Here is a 22,098-nt window from a genome sequence, read left to right as displayed (position 1 = left end):
ATTTACTTGGAAATCTTCGCCCAGCCCCGTAAACCACACAGAACCTTTTGGATCGAAAAATCAAGTTCAATTTGGCTGAAATAAGTACTTCGTACGGGACGGCATGGAAATCCACTGCCGTGAGTTTCAACATTTCCGTCCTCAAACAATGGTCTTGTTCATTTTTCATGGCGCCGTATACGATCCGGCCGTAAGCTCATACGTAGTGTGCACTGTGCGGGCGTATATCGTATACTTTTAAGCAAACGCATCAACCTCAAAACTACGTGCGTATATTCGCGGTTCGCACTACGGACGGATTCATACGCAGTGTGAACATAGCCTAAGGCCGGGTTCACACTCTATGACAGCGGCTGTTCTGTTCGGTAAATTCATTAAATAACGGCCGAGGTTGCAAACCTGCAACTATGGCTGTTGTTTAATGAATTTATACGTTGTGTGAACTTAGCCTATAACTGTAGCTTGCATTTATGTACAGTAATTCAGCTGCTTCAGGAACCCTTTTTAGGAAGTAAACATGGACATGTTAAACCTTGCTTAGCGCCTGTGGCAATGTGCCGGATGATACAAGCGCCCAGTCATCATAGCAGTTACACTGGTTTCATCCACATAAATGTGTAATGACTGTGTTCTTAGAAATTATTTACATACACATCAATGGATCTCCTCTACTATATATTATGCAAATACAGTATACGTATAGATGTGTATATAGATCTGCCCACGCTGGCTAGCGCTCTCCTCCTGCCTGTCACTCACACGCATGTAGTTAGCATCTGAATGAACGTGTACAGTGTGAATCACTGACATTATACGTGGACCAGATTTTAGTTTGTTTCCCTGGCTACTGGAAGACACTGCAATTATTTTACTTGTTCTACAAATAACATATTAGGACCCAAATAGCTTTCCCACAGAGAATAGAAAATGAGTAAAACGTCAGACTAATTTATTTTCTTCCCATTGCAAAAAGAAAGATCAATTCATCATAGAGTGAAGACTCAAAGGACACAGTGCCGTATCCATCGTGCTGAAATGTCATTATTGTTGTCTGTGCTTCACTGTTTACTACAGTGTTGTTGGCTCACATTCATTGCTGGGGTTTACTCTGTTCAGAGCTGTGTCTTTAGATATAAAGCTCCCTCATGTGTTTTGCCCTGGTGACATGCATATGTAGCAGAGCTGACGCTGTTATTTGGCACTGCTTCATATTCATAGATGGCAGATTTGTTGCTGATGTGATTAAAATTTTGTTTATTTATCCGAATGGGGTTGTTTTTGCGGCAAACATGTGTGCTCTGTGTGAATTCACCCTTATGGTTATAACTAGCGTTGAGCGAACTGTTCGGGATCGGGCAACATTCTCATAACCTAAATGCTTGGCATTTGACTCCTGGCGGCTGAAGAGGTTTGGGAGTCCTGGAAAACATAGATAAAGCCATAGTCTATGTTCACATACCGTCCAAACATTAGACATTTTTATTGGACAGCGTCATTTAATGGATTAAGGCTATGTTCACACTACGTAAAGCTACAGCCGTTGTTGCCATCGGCAACAACGGCTGTACTTTATGCAGCGTGGAACATTGCCTATTTCTCTATGGGGTCCCAGCTGGAGCGTATACACATCGTATACACTCCGGCCGGGATCCCATTCTGGGCCGCAAAGAACTGACATGTCAGTTTTCTGCGGCCACAATTTAGTGAATTGCGGCCGTAGGAAACCCTGTCAGTTCACACAATGAAGCGAGTGGCTCCAGCCGCTTGCTTCATTGTGTCCTATGCGAACGCATCAGAACAATACGGCCATAAAGATCATCCGGCCACTACTTAAGTACCGGCGGGGATGATTTTAGCAGAGACCGTCCGGGTCACGGAACGGCCGGTCTCTTACAAAGTGTGAACATAGCCTAAAACTGTCCTCATTATACAAACAGATGTTATTTGCCATTCAATGACAGCCGTCCAATAATAATGTCTGTCAATTTGACAGTGTGTGTGAACATAGCCTAAAAAGTTAAATGGTCAACTCAGTTCTTCTATATCTGTTTGGGGATTATAATAAAGCCAAGAAACATATGTGGACTATGTTTCGTCACATCTTTTTAGGTAAAATAATGGCAGTTACTGTATTTTGTATTGGCAGACGTAAATAATATTCATATTCATGATCATTATTAACAGCCATCATTGTAAAATAAACAGCTGTTTTGGCTGGTGAGGGGATTGGGGGATCCAGCCAAGCCTCCTGGGACATCACGCCCTGCCCCCTGTCTGCATCACCAGCCTGGGCTCAGCAGACACTCACAATGTGAGACAGAGGCATGGAAGATTTGTCTCCTAAGGTGGGAGCAGGAGACAACGTGGATTGGCCATTTTTTATCACTTCAATCAGCTCCCAGTGTGGCAGAACCACACAGAAATAGTTATACATTATATAGACACATCTACAAAACAATTAATGTACTTTTGATAGAAAACAAGTTTTCCTTATGTGGAGTTCCCCTTTAAAAGATAACTCTTCTGAATATTCTTTCTTGCTATATGATTTTTCCTGGTTGGAAAACCCATTATAATACCCCTATACTGATGTATTATTTATTATATTTTTATTATGTATTATATATTTATTATAGTGCTTGAAAAGCACTATATTGTAATCCGTATTCTTCTTCTTCCGTTTCTTCTTCTTCTTCCAGCCATTTTTCTGCGCAAATACAGCCCAAACCGCTTTGTGCACACACGCCGTTCAAACTGCGTTTCGAAGCCCTCGGCAGTGTGTGGTGTGCTATCTATTTTTCGTTTTGATCGAATTTGCCATTTTTAAGAAATTTACATTTAAAGACCCCAAATTTCCCATAGAAAATAATGGCCCATTGCAAATAATGGCCACACTCTAACCGCTAACAGCCAATCACAGCACATATGCAAATAGCTGAGATATAGCAGCCAATAGGAACTCTAAGGTCTCGTCAGGCAATGTATTACACCATCCACAGTCACATGTCCACTATTGGCCAATAGAAGATGTAATATATGGAAGGTCCTTAACGATTTTGTCTCACTGACATGAGTAAGATTGTCATGGTAACCGAGCAATGATCTTTACCATTATAAGTACCGAGATTGCTCTTAAAGGGACCCAGGTCACCCTTAAAGGAACGCAAGTCGCTCTTAAAGGGACCCAAGTCGCTCTTAAAGGGACGGGAGCCATGTAGCTCTTAAAGGGACCCAAGTCGTTCTTAAAGGAAGCCAAGTCGCTCTTAAAGGGGCGGGACCCAAGTCGCTCTTAAAGGGACGGGACCCAAGTCGCTCTTAAAGGGACGGGACCCAAGTCGCTCTTAAAGGGTCCCATGTAGCTCTTAATGGGATCCAAAGCGCTCTTAAAGGGACGGGAGCCAAGTTTCTCTTAAACGGACGGGATGCATGTTGCTCTTAAAGGGACCCAAGTCACTCCAAAAGGTATGGGACCCATGTCGCTCTTAAAGAGACCCATGTCGCTAGAATGACCTGGGTCCCTTTAAGAGCGATCTGGGTCCCTTTAAGAGAAAATGGGTGCCTTTAAAAGCGAAATGGGTCCCTTTAAGAGCGACCTGGGTCCCTTTAAGAGCGAAATGGGTCCCTTTAAGAGCGAAATGGGTCCCTTTAAGAGCGAAATGGGTCCCTTTAAGAGCGACCTGGGTCCCTTTAAGAGCAAAATATGTCCCTTTAAGAGCGAAATATGTCCCTCTAAGAGCAAAATGGGTCCCTTTAAGAGCGACCTGTGTCCCTTTAAGAGCAAAATGGGTCCCTTTAAGAGCTAAATGGGTCCCTTTAACAGCGACCTGGGTCCCTTTAAGAGCAAAATTGGTCCCTTTAAGAGCGAAATTGGTCCCTTTAAGAGCGACCTGGGTCCCTTTAAGAGCAAAATTGATCCCTTTAAGAGCGAAATATGTCCCTTTAAGAGCGACCTGGGTCCCTTTAAGAGCAAAATTGATCCCTTTAAGAGCGACCTGGGTCCCTTTAAGAGCAAAATTGATCCCTTTAAGAGTGACCTTGGTCCCTTTAAGAGTGAAATTGGTCCCTTTAAGAGCGATCTAGGTCCCTTTAAGAACGACCTGGGTCCCTTTAAGAACGACCTGGGTCCCTTTAAGAGCATTCTGGGTCCCTTTAAGAGTGAAATGGGTCCCTTTAAGAGTGAACTGGGTCCCTTTAAGAGCGATCTGGGTCCTTTTAAGAGCGAAATGGGTGCCTTTAAAAGCGAAATGGGTCCCTTTAAGAGTGAAATGGGTCTCTTTAAGAGCGACCTGGGTTCCTTTAAGAGCAAAATATGTCCCTTTAAGAGCGACCTTTAAGAGCAAAATGGATCCCTTTAAGAGCAAAATGGGTCCCTTTAAGAGCGACCTGGGTCCCTTTAAGAGCGAAATATGTCCCTTTAAGAGCAAAATGGGTCCTTTTAAGAGCGACCTGGGTCCCTTTAAGAGCAAAATGGGTCCTTTTAAGAGCGACCTGGGTCCCTTTAACCCCTAGACGACCCTGGACGTAGGGTTACGTCATGGAAGTCTGTCCCCAGACGACCCATGACGTAACCTTACGTCATGGGTGTTATTCCCGCTATGAAGCGCGCTCCGGAGCGGAGCGCGCTTCATAGGAGGTGGGGGCCGGCTGCAGTGAGCAGCCGGGACCTCACCGGTAATGACACGCTGCAGCGATCGCGCTGCCGCGTGTCATTAACCCCTTAAACGCCGCGATCGCGGCGCGACCGCAGCGTTTAAGTGTAAGTGACAGGGGGAGTCCCCTGTCACTTACCGATCGGGACCCCCGCAGTGTGACTGCGGGGGTCCCGATCGTTGAAACGGACTGCTGGAGGTCTCTTACCTGCCTCCATGCGGTCCGATCGGCGATCTGCTACACTGAGCCTGCACAGGCAGGCTCAATGAGCAGAGCGCCGATAACACTGATCAATGCTATGCCTATGGCATAGCATTCATCAGTGTATAAATCAAAGTAATGTATGTACAAGTCCCCCAAAGGGACTTCAAAAGTGTAAAAAAAAAAAAGTTCAAAACACTAACACACTACCCCAAAACCCCTCCCCCAATAAAAGTCTAAATCACCCCCCTTTCCCATTATATAAATAAAACATATAAAAATGAATAAATAGATAAACATATAATATACCGTAGCGTGCGTAATTGTCCGATCTATTAAAATATAACAAGCGTCATTGCGACCGGTAAACGGCGTACACGAAAAGAGGGAAAAAGTGCGCAGATTACCGATTTTATGTTACATTATATATTAAAAAAAATCAATAAAAAGTGATAAAAACGTCCGATCATCACAAATATGGTATTAATAAAAAATAGAGATCATGGCGGAAAAAATGACACCCCATACAGCCCCATAGGTGAAAAAATAAAACCGTTATAAGCGTCACAATAGGCCCATTTTATTAATATTTAATTGCCAAAAAAAAGGATTTCATAAAAAAATATATATATAACATTAGAGAATCTGTGTAACCTGCATATGGTTGTGTTCGGGCTGACCTATAGAATAATAGTATCATGTCGCTGTTACCATATAGTGCATTACGTAGACACAGGAACCCCCCAAACGTTACCATATTGCATTCTTTCTTACGATTTCACCTATTTATATCTTCATAAATAATATATTTGGAATTCCATCATACATGTTATGGTAAAATGAATGACGCCATTACACAGTACAACTATTCCTGTAAAAAACAAGCACTTACATGGCTTGTAGATAGAAAACTGAGAGTGCTAGAGCTCTTAGAAGGGGAGGAGGGAAAAACGAAAGCACTAAGATCAAAATTTGCGCGGTCCACTGGGTCATTTTGGGCCTGGTCCTCAAAGGGTTAAGAGCGACCTGGGTCCCTTTAAGAGCGACCTGGGTCCCTTTAAGAGCAAAATTGGTCCCTTTAAGATCGAAATTGGTCCCTTTTAGAGCGACCTGGGTCCCTTTAAGAGCGACCTGGGTCCCTTTAAGAGCAAAATGGGTCCCTTTAAGAGCGAAATATGTCCCTTTAAGAGCGACCTGGGACCCTTTAAGAGCAAAATTGGTCCCTTTAAGAGCGAACTTGGTCCCTTTAAGAGTGAAATTGGTCCCTTTAAGAGCGATCTAGGTCCCTTTAAGAACGACCTGGGTCCCTTTAACCCTTTGAGGACCAGGCCCAAAATGACCCAGTGGACCGCGCAAATTTTGATCTTAGTGCTTTCGTTTTTCCCTCCTCCCCTTCTAAGAGCTCTAGCACTCTCAGTTTTCTATCTACAAGCCATGTAAGTGCTTGTTTTTTACAGGAATAGTTGTACTGTGTAATGGCGTCATTCATTTTACCATAACATGTATGATGGAATTCCAAATATATTATTTATGAAGATATAAATTGGTGAAATCAAAGAAAGAATGCAATATGGTAACGTTTGGGGGGTTCCTATGTCTACGTAATGCACTATATGGTAACAGCGACATGATACTATTATTCTATAGGTCAGTCCGAACACAACCATATGCAGGTTACACAGATTCTCTAATGTTATATGTATTTTTTTAATGAAATCCTTTTTTTTGGCAATTAAATATTAATAAAATGGGCCTATTGTGACGCTTATAACGGTTTTATTTTTTCACCTATGGGGCTGTATGGGGTGTCATTTTTTCCGCCATGATCTCTAGTTTTTATTAATACCATATTTGTGAAGATCGGACGTTTTTATCACTTTTTATTGATTTTTTTTAATATATAATGTAACATAAAATCGGTAATCTGCGCACTTTTTCCCCTCTTTTCGTGTACGCCGTTTACCGGTCGCAATGACGCTTGTTATATTTTAATAGATCGGACAATTACGCACGCTACGGTATATTATATGTTTATCTATTTATTCATTTTTATATGTTTTATTTATATAATGGGAAAGGGGGGTGATTTAGACTTTTATTGGGGGAGGGGTTTTGGGGTAGTGTGTTAGTGTTTTGAACTTTTTTTTTTTTAACTTTTGAAGTCCCTTTGGGGGACTTCTACATACAGTACTTTGATTTCTACACTGATGATTGCTATGCCATAGGCATAGCATTGATCAGTGTTATCGGCAATCTGCTCATTGAGCCTGCCTGTGCAGGCTCAGTGTAGCAGATCGCCGATCGGACCGCACGGAGGCAGGTGAGAGACCTCCGGCAGTCCGTTTCAACGATCGGGACCCCCGCAGTCACACTGCGGGGGTCCCGATCGGTAAGTGACAGGGGACTCCCCCTGTCACTTACACTTAAATGCCGCGGTCGCGACGTTTAAGGGGTTAATGACACGCGGCAGCGCGATCGCTGCAGCGTGCCATTGCCGGTGAGATCCTGGCTGCTGATTGCAGCCGGCCCCCACCTGCTATGAAGCGCGCTCCGTAGCGGGAAAAACACCCAGGACGTAAGGTTACGTCATGGGTCGTCTGGGGACAGACTTCCATGACGTAACCCTACGTCCAGGGTCGTCTAGGGGTTAAGAGCATTCTGGGTCCCTTTAAGAGTGAAATGGGTCCCTTTGGGAGCGATCTGGGTCCTTTTAAGAGCGAAATGGGTGCCTTTAAAATCGAAATGGGTCCCTTTAAGAGTGAAATGGGTCTCTTTAAGAGCGACCTGGGTTCCTTTAAGAGCAAAATATGTCCCTTTAAGAGCGACCTGGGTCCCTTTAAGAGCGAAATGGGTCCCTTTAAGAGCGAAATATGTCCCTTTAAGAGCAAAATGGGTCCTTTTAAGAGCGACCTGTGTCTCTTTAAGAGCTAAATGGGTCCCTTTAAGCGTGAAATTGGTCCCTTTAAGAGCGAAATATGTCCCTCTAAGAGCAAAATGGGTCCCTTTAAGAGCGACCTGGGTCCCTTTAAGAGCGACCTGGGTCCCTTTAAGAGCAAAATGGGTCCCTTTAAGAGCAAAATATGTCTCTTTAAGAGCGAAATATGTCCCTTTAAGAGCAAAATGGGTCCTTTTAAGAGCGACCTGGGTCCCTTTAAGAGTGAAATTGGTCCCTTTAAGAGCAAAATGGTGCCCTTTAAGAGCAAAATGGGTCCCTGTAAGAGTGACCTGGGTCCCTTTTAAGAGCGAAATGGGTCCCTTTAAGCGTGAAATTGGTCCCTTTAAGAGCGACCTGGGTCCCTTTAAGAGCAAAATGGGTCCCTTTAAGAGCGAAATGGATCCCTTTAAGAGCGAAATGGGTCCCTTTAAGAGCGAAATGGGTCTCTTTAAGAGCGACCTGGGTCCCTTTAAGAGCGAAATGGGTCCCTTTAAGAGTGATATTGGTCCCTTTAAGAGCGACCTGGGTCCCTTTTAAGAGCGAAATGGGTCCCTTTAAGAATGAAATATGTCCCTTTAAGAGTGAAATGGGTCCCTTTAAGAGCGACCTGGGTCTCTTTAAGAGCGACCTGGGTCTCTTTAAGAGCCACCTGGGTCCCTTTAACAGCGAAGGGACCCAGGTCGCTCCTAAAGGGACTCATGTTGCTCTTAAAGGGATGGGACCCAAGTCGCTCTTAAAGGGACGGCACCCAGGATTAAAGTTTCTCTTAAAAGGAAGTCACTGGTAAGGGGGCGCTCTTTTCAAGCACTATGTAGTTTCCTGGAAATGTAAATCTAGTTTATTTATTTATTTATTTATTATTATAAAACATTTAAAAAATGCCATCATTGTATGCCTATTTACAATGGCATCCTTAGAAAAGGTCACATAGCTGCATAATTTATATCATGTGGTATATATTATTTTGAGACATCCCATTGTATAATCACATAAGTTTTTAAAGTTAAAGGACACATCACCTGGGGATATTCTTTCTGCATACTTTGGGTGCATGGTAGGCTGCTCAGCTTTACCAGGTGATAATTCATGCCCTTGAGGCGTAGCATAAATATGATTGACAAAAATAAGGAAAAGAGGGGAGCAGGGAGGACAGAGCAGATAAGTGCATTTACCCAACTTGTCATCAGAAAAATATTGTCTAAATCAAGTTTTTATGTTAAACACTGCCATTTTTTTAAATATCAAATTCAGGTGCCTTTTCTCTATTTTTGACATTGTGTGAACAATCACAGTGAAAGGTGACACCAGTGTATAGTTTAAACAATACCAGCTCAGATGTCTCTCCCCTGTAGAAGGATCTTTGCAAAGGTCTCAAAGCATTTTACAAATTCTGCCCCATACAAAGAATAGGGTCTGGAGATGCTGTGCAAAAGAGCTCAGGCAAGATGGTGGTCCCCATTATAATCAGTTAAAACTAATGAATTACTATCATAAAATAGAGACAGATTAAAAGACAAGAACATGTTTTACTATCTGTCTATAATCAGTAAAATGGAGACACATTCACATTAATAACTAATATTACCTACTATTTAGTATTTTGAATACTGGTTGCTACATTGCAGGATCTTATTATAGTCTAATAGAAGAGTTTTCCAGTACTACAATTCTGATGGCCAATATATGATCCTGAATATTGGTGAACTAATTGAAGGGGCTGTGGTGCTTTACTCAGACCAACATCTCTTGTAATCTCTTACTGATGGCCTATCCTAAGAATAGTAGTGGTAGTAGTCATGAAATATCTCTATAGATCTACTTCCTGTCTCATAACAGGCCTAGACTGCTTCTTTAGCCCCCGCCATACTTTACACTACAGAACTGCCTGTTCAGATTACCTGCTCTGGCACTCTACCATAGTGTCCAGCAGTATCCCCACAGCTATGTTTTTGTAGCTGACATATCCTCATCAGCCTTGTTAACAGCAATATGTGTGGGAAATCCACACCCACATGCAGGGGCGGATTAACTTTACCATAGGCCCCGGGCTGTTCACTAAACCGGGGCCTCCCCAACCCCGCTGTAGCTATGGCAGCACTAGCATGGTGTTCATAGTACAGGATAGATAATGTCATGATGCCCTGATTTATGCAAAATTGGAGTAAAAAACAGCAATTGTTTGCAAATCATGGCAGAACTGTTGCCAGGAGACAATCCACACTGAAAGTATACGTTTTTTTGGGTGGCCATGGGCCCCCCAGGAGCTCTGGGCCCCGGGCTACCACCAGAAACGGACCTATTATAATCCACTACTGCCCACATGTACCTACTAGAGATGAGCGAACCTGGAGCATGCTCGAGTCGATCCGAACCTGAACTTTCGGCATTTGATTAGCGGTGGCGGCTGAAGTTGGATAAAGCCCTAAGGCTACAGTACGTGGAAAACATGGATATAGTCATTGGCTGTATCCATGTTTTCCAGACAACGTTAGAGCTTTATCCAAGTACAGCAGCCCCAGCTAATCAAATACCGAACGTTCGGGTTCGGATGGACTCGAACCCGGTGCGCTCATCTCTAGTACCTACTGAAGCATTACCTGCTTTTGATATATGCATTTATCTGTTGTAATGCTACTTTTTACCTTTTGATCCTTCACTATTTTGCATTTGTATATATATATATATATATATATATATATATATATATATATATATATATAGCCAATACTGGATGTGATGCTGAGTGTTCAGCGAAGTGTTTTTAGTTGTTCTCACCACCCTTGAATGTCAAGGTCAATACTTTTTGAGGCTAAAGCTCCAAAAATGTCAGTCTTAGGCTACGTGAACATGGAGCAAAAATGGTGGAATTCTCCACCGCGGAATCCCGCCACTTTTGCTCCGTGAGCAAGTAGCCTTAGAGTATGTCCACACTACAGAATAAGGGCAGAGACTTCAAGTGAATTCCGCTGCGTGGCCTCCGCTTGAAGTTCTGCTCAACGAATAGACTCAATTATAATTATTGGTGAATTCCACTGTCCGCCCAAAGAATTGACATGTAAATTTTTTGGCCGGATGGTGAAATTCGCTGGTGTACACAATTAAACCTATGGGACCAGCGGAAATTCAAGTGGAGGCCACAGAGCGGAATTCACTTGAAGTTTTTGCGCATATTCTGCAGTGTATTTAGTTACTATTCATTCCTAGTGGAAGAAAGCAGCGCTAAGGGCATAATAACCTATTTTGGCCAAAATGCCTCCTCCTCCATCCATGCAGGGTGCCACTTGGATAAAACTGCTTACATCATCTCACAGATGGGGCTCCTCTGTTTGCATCAGGCGCCTGTGGCACATACATAACGGGTTGGCAGTACAGTAAAAGTTCCTCGGGTTGGCAGTTCAGTAACATAATACTAAATAGCCTTTCCTAGAATAAGTTTTTTTTTTTTTTTTTTTTAAAGTTCTTTTTTTCTATTAAAATCAGTTATTTTATCTTGGCGTTGTACCATTTGGCATGATATTTTAACACCCCTGACACTTCCCCAAAGTTTCTGAAAGCAGCCATGCTGCATAGCCGTCTCTTTTCTAAATCAGCCAATTTAGTCTTATATAGAAACGTGCACACAGGGAAGGGATCTTTTATCTGTCCATGCTGGGAGCAATAGGGTTAAGGACCAATCTTTATTTTGATCCTGAGTAAGGTTTTTGAACTTTCCTTCAATCCTCTTTGCTCTTTGGGGGTTTGGAGAAACCATTGGAAGCGAATGTGGCATTGAACGATTCAAAGGAGATTAAGATAAGAGAAAATAATGGCTATTAATAGGGATTAAAGAATACAGAACATGTGCAGACTGGAATCCAACAAGTAATGCTCCTGCTCCATGTCCAAAGCTAAGTCTAAAATGATACACATATTACACTGAGCACCACTATAAATCATTACTGTCAGCCGAACAAATTGAAGAAATAAGAATCCCGGGCAGAGGAATTGAAGTTTAAAATGCAAGTGGCGGCATTTAACCTTTTTACTGCCAGAAAGAAAGAGGATACAAGCAGATGCCGATATGGTTATATGAGCTGGGTGTGATATTTCAGCATCTTTACCCCATTACATATGAAGAATTGTCATAATGGGTTTACTGTATAAGCTAGCCAGACCTTCGAAAAGAATTTTTTTCGTATACATTAAAGTCAATGGAACAATGGCCGTTGTTTTCACACAATGCATTGAACAACAGCTGGTGTTTGGCTCTCAAAATAACGGCCGTTGTTCAATGCATTGTCTGAAAAAAACAGCAGTTGTTCTATTGATGCGCACAGGATTTAGGTAGAGGCAGTACGCCTCTACATAAATCTCCCTAGTGTTGGCGCTGCTGGGACATTTTTAAGCCTGGTGCAGATAATGTGGGACTTAATAAATGTCCCCCAAAGTCTATAAATACACCCCATTGCCTAGGTCCTCTATTGGTGGTGCAGCTCCAAGTGTGTGTTCACCTATGCACACAAGAGAAAGGATAAAAGCTATATGTAGTATACACACAAAGAATGATCACAATGGGGTATGATGAACACTCAAAGGTGATATCTCAGACGCAACTCTAAAAATGTCACAGGCCCCATAACCTTTTATGAAAAACAAACAACTTGTGTGATGGGGGCCCTAAAGAGGTAGTGCTGTGTACACACGTCACATTAATGACATATACGTCAGAGTCACATAACCTAAGCATTCTGTAAAGGTAATTATTCTCCAGACTGACAAGTGCTCCAGCCTGCAGTCAGTGACTCCGGTGAGTGACATGCAGGAGTGGCAGCACTCAGGAGCGTACATGGGCAGCTCATTATTGCAGAAGTGTCTGAATCTGATTTGCGGTAAATTACATAGTCAGAGGTCTCTACACTTTGTGTTTTGACTTGTGCAGCTGATCTTATGCTAGCAGTGGGGGACAGCAGATCATCAGCATGTGGCTACCTAATCTCTCATAATCTTTTCTCATTTGCATATCAGCTCCTTCTTCAAGGTGATATCATCATTTGCTGTAAATGTGAAAGTATAATGAACATGCAGACATTACTCAAACTGCAGGCCGCCATGCTCACCCGAGCACGCATGGCCTATTCAAACAGCTGACTAGCAGGGGGGCCCAGAGGCAGCTCCCCACCGATCTGACATTGATCAATATTCTCATCTCATAAAGCCCCATTTTGGAAGCCCTCATTACACCCACAGCAGACATAGCCATGTTCATAAACTTGTGCTAATGAATTTATAAAAATAAAAAAGGTAACATTACTAGTATAGAAATTACTGGTTTTATACCTGTAGAGTCAATCAAACACATAATAACTAGTTGTCACTCCACTGGCCTGTCAATATACTTTATACCGGTCATAATCAAGATTCACACCGTCAATAGCTGTCCCCTGAACTATAGTAGCTAGAATAGTGGGACTATTACAGAGTAGCATTTTTTAACATATGTTGTAGTGACAGTGTTAAAAATTGGAAAAGGAAAATTTACCAAAAATGTCAATCAGCCTGTCAATCATTCAATTTCTGCCATAGACAGCAGGGGACCTTGGTGGATCAGTGTGGTAATATCAGTTTTCTCCCAGGACAGCAGTGGACATTGGTGGATCAGTGGCAGAAAATTGGAAATCTTTCTAATAAAACATTTCACATGTTCCAATCTCCCTTCAAGTACCCTTTCATCTTCCCCTGTGTGGCAACTTATGTATCCCAAGTAATTTTTATTTAAATTTTAACTATTTCAATTTAATTTATTTTGAACGTTCACTGCATTGGTAAATGATCAATGTAAAATGACATTTTCTTCCAGGACAGATGTGGACATTGGTGGACCAGTGGTGTAATATCAATTTTCTTCAAGAACAACAGTGGACATTCGTAAATGAGTGGCATAAAATGACTTTTTCTCCCAGGACAGCAGTGGGCATTGGTGAACCAGAGGCATCAGATCAGAGACTCTGGGGGGAGTGCTAGGCTCACCATGAGCAATTGGGTCTGAGATACCCAGACATTCTGACCTTGTCATGGAATGGTAATGGAGCTTAAGCTTGAACTTTGAAGGATCCAGTCAACAATCCCAGCCTAGCTGGTGTTCACCTGCTTACTAGGTGTAACTGGTAGCTGAAACCTTCCTCTAATATGGTTAGGATAACCACTCCCACATCTCTGTCTTCCACTGCACCACCCTGGGTGCCACCTTGTCCACTGACACTGCCCATACTCTGAAGAGCCTGATTTTTACATGCTCGGACGTATTGCTTGTATTTGGATTTTCTGAAGATACAAAATAAATTTTATTAGATCATTGATAGTTCCAGTGATTTCAGGGTACCACTCGCTAAGGTATAAAGGTGTTATGGATGCACCTCAAGAGTGCTGTCAAATTGACTGTCTGTTCCGAATTAAAAATTATGAAGTTTATAGTGTGCACTGAGAATCAAACACCCTGACACATTGATGGTTAAGACGCCATCTTCACTGATGTAAGAAAATTGATATAACACACTATGAGTTGAGTGTGCCCACTAAGTTTGGAAGGCGGACGCTCAAGTCAATGATGTAAGAAAATTGGTATAATATACTATGGGGGAGATTTATCAAAGGGTGTAAAATTTAGACTGGTGCAAATTGCCCACAGCAACCAATCACAGCTCAGCTACCAGCTCTGGTGAAAGAAAAGAGGAGCTGTAACTGGGTGCTGTTGCCAGTTTGTACCATTTTACATCCTTTGATAAATCTCCCCCTATGAGTTTACAGCACCCAGTGAGTCAATTATATGGACTTTGTCTTCACTGGTCCCAGTGACTTAGTGTAATGCACAATAGGCACCCAGTTACTTGGTAAACTGGATACTGGCTTAACAGCTCCCACAGAAAATCACCCACAATCTACACAAAATGTACCCACAATCCCCCCTCATGTCATGAATGGAACTTTGGCGCAGTCCTCGGTGCGTAAGGTACGACCGAGACTGCGATTTTGGCCATAATCTTCCATTTATTCTGTGTTTTGTTTGCCCTGTTTTTGCCCTGTCTGAACTGTGTCTTATTTCTTCTGGTCTGCTAATTGTTTTCCCTGCCCCACCCGTGTCTGTGCTGCTAAGTTTCCTCTGGTCATGTAACAGTTAACCTGCCTTGCCTCAGTGATTGACAGCTGGTCCCTCCTATCATCTTCTGTACTTGGTTCCTGGTGTCCTATTTTAGTTAGCTGTTTCTGCCTGTGCCTTGCCGGTTATTGACTTAGTCTCTGCCTGTTTGTGTGTTCTGTTTTCTCCTGATTCCTGCTTTGTATCTCTGACCTCCCTTGCCTGCTGCCTGCCCCTGATCATATTGCCTGTTTTCTGACTACGCTTTTGCATCCGATTTTGTACTTTTGCTGCCAGACTGTTGTGACCCGGATTGCTGACCATTCTTATTGTGTTTGTTCGTTTTGTCTTGTCTATTGTTTTACGTATCCAGGCCAGGGATCGCCGCCAAGTTGTCTGCTGCCATTTTAGGGCAGATTGCGGCAATTAGGTAGGGACAGTGGGAGGGGCTGAGCTCAGGGCTCACTGTCTCTTTGTGTTTGGTGTGACTGGTCCTGACACTTATCCTCTCCTCTCTCTCCATATATCACTGTTATTCTCTCCCTGCTCTGCTCTAACTGCCTGCTGCCATCCTGCTCTCTCCTCCACACACACAGCTGACTGGCCGCCTCCAGGAAGGCAATCACCTTATATAGAGAGTAATGGGGGAGGTGCTGCAGGTGATTGGAGGGGAGCAAGGGATTATTGATAATCCCTTTCTTCTGCCAAAAGACAGTACTATAAGCTACCATTACCGCCACCATTTTTAGCAAATTTGTTAACGAGTGGCTGTGAATTCGCTTTGCAGAACGAAGTGAATTGACAGAGTGATTCACAGCGAATCTGACTTTACCAAATTCTTTTTGATCACCTCGAGTCAACAGCTATCTCTCCTGATCTCCCTGTACAGCACAGTCAAATCTTCCTGTGTTCTCAATGGAGAGAGAAGGGGTGTGCCTTAACTTTCCGAGAACAAAAGAGTAAAGCAGTTGGAATCCAACATGCCCTGATACTCCTCTCCAGCAACATCATTTGCTGTAGGAGAGTTGGGAGGCCCCTTGTCAGTCCTGGTTAAAAGTGGCAGCTTTGGCAAACTTATGACAAATGTGTATGGAGACCTTAAAGAGGAATGGACTTAACTCCCATACCAACCAATAACCCATACAGTATAGTTTATGCAGTGTCTAGGTTCCCCATGTAGTCATGACGTACAAACCATAGGGAAAGCCAAATTCCCATTGGCTAGCTGCCCACACAGGACAAGATTCAGAAATAAGCCCTATTGTACTTTGAATGCTCTGCCCACCCATAAAGAACAGCCACTCTGTTTTGTCCTCTGTCCTGTTGGAACTGTGGTATCTTCCACATCTGGATTGTGTATTTGTTTGTGCAATGTGTATATATGTATGTGCTTTTTTAGCCTGCGGACTGTTTCCTCCATTTTTCCACAAACAAAACAGATTTGAGAACACATTTAGGGAAGGCTTTTTTTTTTTTTTTTGCTTCCCGGCCTGTTTTTAGTAATGTAATAAATACATGGTTAGTACTGACCACAAATAATGCTGTAATGTGTATGCCTCTACCCCTTGAACTGAATGTGATTTGTACCTTTTTGATGAAGTCAAGGGGCATATCTGGGGTCCCCACAATCTGTCAGGTTGGCCACCACTGGTTTATGGAAAAAAATGATATAACTTTATTTATTAAGACGATATAAGGACCTGACAGAAAGTAATTTCTTGTAAGCTGGATGCTAACTTTAACGGCTGAGTTTGTAAGGATAAAAAATATGGAGTTTGTAGTCTCCAAACTTTATAACTTTGGTCTTCACTGCATTTAAGTTGACTAATGCTTCCATAATGGTTAAAAAGCAGAAAAATAGTCTCCAGAGGTAACAAATAAAATGTTAAAATCCTCTATGTAGTCCTGCATAAAGCAGATGAAAATCCATCAACTGCAGCAAAATGAATAATGCTAAAGAAGCTGGAAGTGCTCAGGGAAGGTATGGGGAGAAGGCAACAATGACGGATATTTCTAAGATGTCTCATGAGGTGTATGCCTACATAGCACAAAAGTGTCGTAATAAGAGTAATAAAGACCAAAATTGCAGCAAATCCACCGCTATTTATTTAAGTTTTTTGTTTTTGTTTTTTTTTTGGGGGGGGAGTCAATAACATTACATTATCTATATGTCACATGTATAATACATTGTAAAAATAATAAATTGTATTCCACTATGGGGTATGTTTACACATTGGGGGAGATTTATGAAAGGGTGTAAATATACACCTGATGTAAACTGCCCACAGCAACCAATAACAGCTCAGCTTTTAGCTCTGGCAAAATATAAGAGGAGATGTGATTGGTTGCTGTGGGCAGTTTACACCAGGTGTATATTTACACCCTTTCATAAATCTCCCCCATTGTGTTTCCATCTGTCTTTTGGTCAGTCTTCTTAAAACCAAAAGCCCTGTCAGTCCCACTGTAACGCCTGGGTTCGTGGATCCACTGAACTGTCACTAGCGATGGCACTAACCTCACCAGGGAGCGGAGTTTTCACCAGAGCCCGCCGCAAGGCGGGATGGACTTGCTGCGGCAGGCGACCCCCAGGTCGCTACCCCTGGCTCGGTTGCTAGTGACAGCAGGCGAGGCGTGGCAGGAGCAGTAGGCAGAAGATAGTGCAGGCAGAGGAGGTCTGTAGGCGTAACCGCAGGTGGCAGACAGTACTCAGGAAACAACGGGTTAAGCAGCGGGCAGGAGCTAGGGACCGGGACAGTAGACAGAAACTGGGAACAAGGACTGAGGTCAGGAACAACAGGGAGCTGGGCCAAATGCTATGGGAAGCATGTAGAGGCTCCAACACCTGAGGTGGGGCAGGGCTGGAATTTATAGGAGAGTGTGTGGGCTGTGACCAATTAGGGGCGGACTGCCCCTTTAACTCCGAGACAGCCGGCGCGCACGCCCTAGGAGGCGGGGACACGCGCGCCAGCCGGCACAGCGACGGACAGGAGCGGGGCGAGGTGAGGTGCCCCCAGGGGCCGAAGTGGCAGCAGCGCCGGGTCCCTGCACGTGGACACCGGCGGCTGCAGGACAGGGTGAGGGGGTGCGGCGGCGGTCCGGAGCGCGGGACGCCGTCGCAGCCCTGACACCCTTTTCTGGTTTTGGTTGAAAAAAAGACTGAGCAAAAGACTGTCGGAAATACTGTGTTTGAACATTGCTATATATTACAATCTGCCTGTGGTGTGACTACATTTGACCTGTTTTAAACCAATATACTTCATATTTTATTTACAGGAAACAAAAGCAAAGCCATCCACAATATAATATGGAATACAGCTTTGGTATTCTGGTCTACACCTATAGCATACAGACAATATATGATGTGAATGCCCCATAGAAACTTTTTCTTAAGCCAGCTTTTTGCAGGAGTACATACTGTATGCTTTTTTTTTCTTCTTCTTTTTTTTTTTACTAACAAAAATAGCATTTATCCTTATGCTATGTTTACATGTCATAAAATAAAAGTAAAATACCGCCGTATTTTCAATATAATAATACCCTCCATTGAAGTCTAAGGGAAATTGCACAGCAGGAAAATAATAGCTGTAATTGATCATAACCATCCGAATAACAGACATATACAAAAATCCGAATAATGGATTTTTTTTAATACGACCAGAGGCTGTATTCCCATTTTTGATGACCCTTTCTACTTAATAAATTTGCTGCAATTAAGGTTAAGGCAACTACAGCACCCACCAATCTCTTCAGTTAGATAAAATTAGAAACCATCCAACGCTGTGCCTGGCGCAGACCAGGGAAAAGTCGCAAATTTTTGCACAAATTCCCTGGGATGCACAAACATTTTGCAACTTTTCCCTGCTTACCACAGTGACAAGAAGAGAGCATAACACTGTGCAGCAAGTGAGCATGAAATAGATAGATAGTCAGTGTAGATTTTTCTGTGCCGGACTTAAAAATGTCGCATTTTTGCCATGATAAATGTCCCCCCATGTGTACATATATTGTAAAAGTGCTTGATTTATTAATGTTAAAGGTGGGACAAACATTTATATTTATTGCAACAGATGTTTTTGGGTGTTGGATGACTTTATCCCTTAAAAAAATTTGGAAATAATTAAAGAGAGAATATAATGTGACTACTCCCATTGCATTTTTCATTTCATATTTCATTTGTATATGATCAGGCCATCCAGTGTTAGAGATAGCAATAATATGGGACATCTCAATCCCTCTAGTTTTTCACAGCGCTGTATATCATTTCATAAAACTGTATATATTTTTTTGCGTGACACTTTTTATCTTAGTAGTCATTCCAGGTTATTCAGTGTTCTTGATGACCTCTTCCATAAGTCATTGCCCTTTGTCTTTGAGCAAGTGGCACATGTTTCAAGAAGGTCTCATAGATCTAAAGCAATAACCCAAACACTTGAAGTTGAAAGGAAAGATGATAACAAGAGTGTGGTCCATATGTCAGGCATTTGCTAAAAACATTTGTTATGGTGTTCGTGGTATATGTGGCACAGATTACAGTTGCTTTCTGCCCATATAGATTTCTATTTCAAGCACAAAATTTCATGTATTTTTCTCTGTAGCTTAGTTCAAGAGCATCCGCGATACATTCTATTGAAGAAAATTCTAAAATGTAGAAAGCTGTTATATTAGCTCTTTTCTTATTTTCTACACTAGGCTAAGTGTCTTTGTGCTAGTATACTATAGTGTGTGGGCATAGACTTGGAAGTCTTGGACCTGTGGTCCACAATAATGCATGCACCATCAGTGTCTCTATTCTCACTTCTACAAGAAAAACAGGAACCATTGTGTCCATCACACACTAGTCAAATAGTGCATTGTATGTTGTTATTCAGGAACAAACATAGATGTCCCTGAGGAAAGGCAGATTTTCAACAGAAAGTTGTATCAGTCACGCTGCTAAGGGAGAACATTGGTGACTACTCTTTAGACTGATGCATTAGGGTAGAATCGGGTGAACAAATAAATTCATATACTCATCGATTCTCCCAGATACCAGTCTCAACGCGTTTCATATCCTAAATCGTCAGGAGACCCGATGATAGCAAACAGGTGATAGTCCGCAGTCATACATCACCGCATGGACAGGATAGACGCTAGTTGATGGTTGCTCGTCTACGTCTATAGGTTCTACCCGCAAAGTATTTAAAAAGGAAGTCCCGCCCCACAGCAAACGTCAGTAGGCAGTGTCTCATATCGCAAGATCTACACCAAGCCTGATTTATTGGTAACCTGTCATGGGCATACCCGCCCCTAAACAGCGTCATCCAGAGGGAGTGGACTCACAGTGTTGCTGTAGTGGATGTCCGCCAAAAGGCCATTACGCTCCCCAGGTGACGTAAGCATACGTATGAGATTATTCTGGTTCTGGTGATAACAAAAAAAATGGCGTCCTACATACTTCAATAGTTGACACAGTTATGCCAGCAATACTTTCATCTGTACTTTCTATCCTTTATTTCTGTAGCCAAGAACAGGGCAGCACCCATTGGCTGAGCTGGCCTGCTACATCACATTTCCGGAAGCTGCTACATAAATAGCATTGGATCAACGTAGTACAGGCAGCAGCACAGGAGCCAGGGAGGTAAGTGTACATCTTTTTTTTTTTCTGTCACCCCTCCCAGGGCATAGAGTGGAAATGGTCTGACAACTGGTCAGACAACCCCTTTAAGTCTGTTTCGAGGAAAGTAATTACAAAGCCAAAGTCCCAAGAAACCAATATGAATTAAAATTATATAAAGGTAGCATTCTATTATTTAAGGGGGTTACATCAGATCTCCAGAGTCTGATGTTATTGTGATAACCTGATGGTCTAGGCTTAGATGACTAGTATTCTAGTATACTATGTACCGATGTAGAGGGCTCTCTAGAAGCGGGTGATATGTTGCAAACACTGTGGAGACATATAGCTTATGCACCTATATAGATTATACATCAACATTTATTACTTAAATTCATATATCGTGTTTGGTCTGTGTCTCATCAGCCGATCATAGCTGTAAAAGACCAAGTATACTAGTCATCCTCATCTTGGTTTATTCTTCAGAGATTAGTGCATTTGAATAAGGCCAGATTCACACGTCCATGATGTACGGTTCGAAAGCTTGTTGTATTGCATGATTTGACCTCTACAGGTCTCACTGCATCATAATTTATTATCATAGGGTGAGTTCTGGAACAGTTAAAGCACTAGGTCATTGAACTGACACAAGCCTTATACATTTAGCAGCGTACTGCTCTAGCCATGTGGGAGGACTCTGTATCATAATGATTTTTGATGCAGGGAGTCCTGTTAGAGACAGAGTTCAGACCATGTAATACAATGAGCTTATGGACCATATATCCCTGAGGTGTGAATATGACCTTAGGGCAATATTACACAGGGCAATAATTGGCCTAACAGGCCTATACTGCCCTGTGTCATAAGCCCAGCGATCAGCCAAAGAATGAGCAAACACTCCTTTGTTGGCTGGTCACATCATTCTGGCAGGTTAAAAATATTCTTGCTTGTCCCACTGATAGTATTAGAGGACCAAATGTGCAATCCTTTGATCATTCGTGCAGCCTGGCCTGAAATTAAAGTGTAATAGGCTCCTTAATGAGTGCCGATCTACAATGATATTATATGTGTAACAAAAAAAGATATGGCAGTGACTAGCATAAGTGTATGTAACATGAATTAATGCTATTTACTATAGTTGATATCAGGCATTCCAGGGGCTACAGCTGTAATTATCAAAAAAGGGACTTAAAGGCCTTATACAGAACCATTCTATATTATTTATAACTAGAGATGAGCGAACTGGGTTCGGGTTCGAACCTGAACGATCGGCATTTGATTAGCGGGGATGCTGAACTTGGATAAAGCTCTAAGGTTGTCTGGAAAACATGGATACAGCCAATGACTATATCCATGATTTCCACATAGCCTTAGGGTTTTATCCAAGTTCAGCAGCCACCGCTAATCAAATGCCGAAAGTTTGGGTTCAGATCGACTCGAGCATGCTCGAGGTTCGCTCATCTCTATTTATAACCATATCCCTGGTGTATGCATTAGGTACAATCAACTTGGTGACTATCCATATTCTGGTAAGGCAGAAAGAAAAATCATTGATGCTACCAATCATATATGGAGAAGCATGGTGGAGCTGGGTACAGGGTAATCTGT

This window comes from Dendropsophus ebraccatus, chromosome 1 (assembly GCF_027789765.1).
Source record: "Dendropsophus ebraccatus isolate aDenEbr1 chromosome 1, aDenEbr1.pat, whole genome shotgun sequence".
NCBI classification, from domain to species: Eukaryota; Metazoa; Chordata; class Amphibia; order Anura; family Hylidae; genus Dendropsophus; species Dendropsophus ebraccatus.
This window is presented reverse-complemented; position numbering follows the sequence as displayed.